The sequence below is a fragment of the Rattus norvegicus genome, chromosome 13 (assembly GCF_036323735.1).
Source record: "Rattus norvegicus strain BN/NHsdMcwi chromosome 13, GRCr8, whole genome shotgun sequence".
NCBI classification, from domain to species: Eukaryota; Metazoa; Chordata; class Mammalia; order Rodentia; family Muridae; genus Rattus; species Rattus norvegicus.
In genome coordinates, this window is record NC_086031.1 from 18207917 (window position 1) to 18213130 (window position 5214).

Genomic DNA, 5214 nt, shown 5'->3' on the forward strand with positions numbered 1-5214 from the left:
CCTTCTTTATAATAGCCAGAAGCTGCAAAGAAACCAGATATTCTTCAACAGGATAATGGAATCAAAAAACTGGTACATTTAAACAGTAGAGTACTATTCAGCTATTAAATACAATGACTTCATGAAATTCTTAAGCAAATGGAGGAAACTACAAAATATCATTCTGAGTGAGGTAACCGTTGTTACCCAGCGCCCGAGATCTGCAAGCTGCGTGTCCATGAGTTCCCACTTGGACTTTTGCAATCAGAGGTAACAACAATGGCCTCAAAATAAAGGGCTACTACATCTTGGTATTCTCACCCAATATAGGCAAGATACTGGCAACATTATCATCATGGAATGCTCTGGATGCAAATCCACCAGAATGCCTAAGAAAGTTCAGGGATTTCTATTTCACTTCTCCATGGTTCTTCCCTCACGGAATTCTACCCTGGAACTCTCTTGCTTATGAGACTGGACATCCTTGGAACTCTCAAGGCCAGCACATGGAGTGGCAGAGTCTCCCTACAGTGTTTCCCATTTCAAAAGCACCGAGAAGCTTCTGTATGACAGCCAGAGAACCCAGGCATCCGCAAGAGAAGATGAAGCACTGTCTGAAGAGGAAAAGCTGGAGTTGGATTCAGATGATGAAGTGGAGTGTGTCCTGAGCAATATGGAAATCACTGAGGAACTCTGCCAGTATTTCGCACAGACCGAGAGACACAGAGAAGAGCGAAGGCGACAGCAGCAGCTGGAGAAGGAACATCTGATTGACTAAGCAAATGCAGACCATGGCAACCACCACAGGTCAGTGGAGCCCCCATCTGAGAAGCCCTGGGAGCGACGCCAAACAGAGATGAAGCGCTTATATGGAAACAGTGCTCCCAAGATCTTAGACATGGAGGCTGCTGTTCAGCTGAGCTTTGACAAGCACTGTGACAGAAAGCAGCCGAAGTACTGGCCTGTCATTGTCCTGAAGTTCTGAGGCCTGGGCACTGGGCCTCTAGACAATGCCTCACAGTTCCTATCCTCTCCTTTTTCATCTCTCATGGACATTTTCGGAGAAAGAGGCCTGTATACCAACATGGCGGTCACAGTCTGTCAGCCACTTATAATTCTTTCAGCAGGAGACATACTGTTGCCAACACAAGGAATATTCACTTGACATGTGTATTGGACTGGCCTTCGGTTTTCTCTGTAATAGTCCAGTTCATTGAAATTATTGCCTAGAGATACTGCCTACTGTTTTGCATTTTAAATTTTCTCCTTTAAACTGTCCAGAATGTCATAAAAGTCACAGGCCACATGTCATTCATTCCTTTATTTTATGATCAGTTTTCATGCAGCCCATTCTAGCTATAAACTCTTAAATCTTCCTCCTTCCACTTCCCAAATGCTAGCGTACAAGTTTGCAACACATATACACATACACACAAACATACACACACACTAACACACACACACACACACACACACACACACACACACACACACTTACCCACACATACACAGTGGGCTTCTGTCCACATATTTTCTCTGACTGTAACTCTTTGCATGCCTCTGAAAATGATGCAAGTTACAGCTAGACAAGTAACACTTGTTACTCAACAAGGTTTCAGCCCACATGCTCTATAAGAGACCTGAGAGTAAATACTCTGGCTTGGCAGATCATTTTGTCTGTATCATAACTGCCTAGCCCCATTGTCTTCATTGCATAAAAACAGCCACAATTACTGAATAAACAAATGATTGTGACTGTGCTTCAATAAAACATTATTTGTTAAAAAAAATAAAAGAATGCACATGGCATGCAATCACTGATAAGTGGATATTAGTCCAAAAGTACAGAATAACAAAGACACAATTTACAGACAACATGAAGCTCAAGAAGAAGGAAGATCATCTTTTGTATACTTTAGTTCTTCTTAGAAGGGGGAACACAATACTCACAGGAGGAAATACAGAGACAAAATATGGAGCTGAGACTGAAAGAAAGGTCATCCAGAGACTGCCCTACCTGGCACTCTGTCACATATACAGTTACCAAACAAAGACACTATTCCAGATGCCAAGAAGTGCAGGCTAACAGGAGCCTGATATAGCTGATATAGTTCTGTAAGAGCCTGACAAATACTGAGTCGGATGCTCACAGCCAACTATCAGACTCAGAATGGGATCCCCAGTGGAGGAGTTAGAGAAAGGACTGAAGGAGCTGAAAGCATTTGCAACTCCATAGAAAGAACAGCAATATCAATAAACCAGACAACCCAAAGATCTCAGGGATTAAGCCACCAACCAAATAGCAATGGATCAACCGATGGCTCCAGTCATATATGAGGCAAAGGATGGCCTTTTCGGGCATCTATAGGATGAGAGGCCCTTCTTCTTGTGAAGGTTCCATAATCCAGTGTAGGGGAATGCCAGGACAGGGAGGCCCAAGGGAGTGGGTGGGGGAACACCCTCTTAGAGCAGGAAGGAGGGAGTTGGGATAGAGTGTTTCTAGAATGGGAACAGGAATGGGGATAACATTTGAAGATATCCTATAAAAGAAAAAATTGGAGAAGTAAAACAAGAAATTTTTGCTTTCTAACAAAAGGAGAATATTACCAAAACTAACCAATCAAATGCAGTATTGTAGAGCTCAGTCCCAGTGAATACATATAGAAAATAGTTAGTTTTGGTACATTATTCAAAGAGAGGATAAAATGACTGTAAGAGCCAGATGAACAGGAAGTTTGCTCTGAGATTGTGTTTTCCTAATAATGTCAGAAGCTTGAACCATAAAACATCACCAACTTGATTGCCCAAACCTGAGCTGAACAAATACAACAGACATGCTCAAGTGAATGGGAAAATTCCACTGTGGACTCAACCCTATACAGCAAACTAGAGGCAACTATGGAAATCAGAATGTATAGCTAGGCAGCCACTTTAATAGTGAAATAGGCCCTCTAAACACAGGCTTATTAAATACATAATATTTATGTTTCATCCATTGGCTCAAAAAAAGTACAAGAAATTACAAATCAAAAGTATATTCTAAAAAGTAAATGAGGGCTGAAGAAATTGTTCGTTGTCAAAGAGTACTTTCTGCTCAATCACGAAGATCTGTATTCTAAACTTATTAACCATAGTGTTCAATTCATAACCACCTGTGCCTGTAGCTACAATGAATTCAAAACCCTTTACTAGCTTCTATGTATACCATATCGCCACACACATGGCCATATACGATATATATTCACTGAAATATCCAAAAGGACTCATATAAATCTAAGAGCTAAACTAACATGGTAGCAATTGCATGCATATTTGTGTGTGTATGTGAAAACACACAAACACAAACATACACACAAAGTCACACACATACAGACCCACATACCTGCTTAATGCTAACATCTTTCTTATAATGTTTAACTAATACTAAACTACCAATCCTTCAAAAATAATAATTATGTAGTAATAACTTATTTAATAATAACTACAGCTTGTTCAGGTGAAATGGTCATGATCTCAGGCTGGAGTTTATTATTTGCTAAACATAGAATTTAAAAGAACTGGAAGGATAGAATTACTCATCTCTGTAGATTTGGAGAAGCTATATTTTAGGACATTTGTTTCTAACTTATCTTGAAGAAGCTGAGAGCTTAAATTTTCTGCATTGCTCTTGGGAATTTCTGGTCAATGTCCAGAAAAATTTATTTGTACAGTTTTGTAATGTCAAAGCCATTCATATCCAGAACCTTGTTTTAGGCCTTCTCCTTTCCTCCTTCTTAATGAGCTGTCCAATTTTGCTATCTCATTTCACACGGGCTTCCTCTCACAGCCGGTTACAGAGTGTAAATTCCATGCTTCTATCCATAAGTCTAAACACATCACCACCCACCGATTCTTTGTATAAAATATTTTTAAATAATATTGTTAGAATATTTTCTAAATAATAATTTAAATTTTTAAAATAACCTTTGCTAAAGAATTTTTTTTCTTGGTATTCTAACTGTGGAGACTGTGTGGGTGTGTATGTGTGTGTGTGTGTGTGTGTGTGTGTGTGTATGTGTGTGTTTTAATTATTTACTTCAAACTCTATCATTGAGTTTTTGACTCTTGATCTTGTACGATGCTATAACTAAGGAGTCATCCGACATGCAAGAGAATCCATAGTTTTCCTGTACTAAAACACTGAGCTAAAAAATCTCAGCCTCTGGGTTGGGGATTTAGCTCAGTGGTAGAGCGCTTGCCTAGCAAACACAGGGCCCTGGTTTTGGTTCCCAGCTTAAAAAAAAAAAAAAAAAAAAAAAAAAAACTCAGCCTCTTCAAGGAACAACACCAGCAACCAAAGATAACAGTGGAAAGACAAGAACTATCCAAAATCATAGACAAGTAACTCTTAGTCAGGTAGTCAACACTTTTTTGTCATGTAATTGCAGTACCTAGAATCTCTGTAATTATATGGTCATGTTTTTGGGGGTGGGGTTACATTATACATGAAACATTAACCATTAAAGGTCTATAGTATTGAAAACTTCTGGGGAAACTCCTCCCTTTGCTGAAAAATGGATCCTACTGGACTACTGGTTCTGGATATTGTGTCATGCTTTCCTATCTAGTGTGTTTCCAGGAAGAGAAATATTAAGAGAAGATGACAGACAACTCAAGAGAATTCTTGGAAATTGAAATTTGGATTCGATCCATCCATATCATCCTGGTGCATCCCTACTTGGTGTGCACTGGACCATGGAACCTGGTTTTGCTTCATCCTTCCTTTCTTGGTGTGCAGTGGCTCCTCAACACAACAGGGCATAAGCAAAAATTTGACATGGATTTTTTTTAACAAATTTGCCTCTTTTTGATGTATGCATTTTAATGTGAAGTTATGTGAAGATGCAATGTATAAATATGAAGTTTCATATGTGTAAGGAGACATAGCTAAAAAAACTTATTTAATTTTTAATGGGAACTTCACAAAACTTTTTTAAAAAATACATACACAAACACACATACATGCAAACAAGCACAACAGACATTAAAGACATTTTGCCCATCAGATTTCCTGCACAGAAACAGTAGGAGAAATAATTTAAATCATCTGCAAGGCAAATGGACATCAATTAAAGCTAGCAGGGAGAGTAGTCCAATCTTCACGCTCATTGTAGACAAGGAACTGTTATCCAAGTAGCCAATATCATTGCATTTTACGATTGAGGATAGTGCTGTCCTCTCCAGCTATGGTCAGGT

General features: G+C 39.1%; 1 pseudogene; it reads left to right on the forward strand.

Moving 5' to 3' along the window:
- Positions 1-258: 258 nt before the first annotated feature.
- On the forward strand, positions 259-1074 carry Gemin8-ps4 (gem (nuclear organelle) associated protein 8, pseudogene 4; annotated as a pseudogene).
- Positions 1075-5214: the final 4140 nt, after the last annotated feature.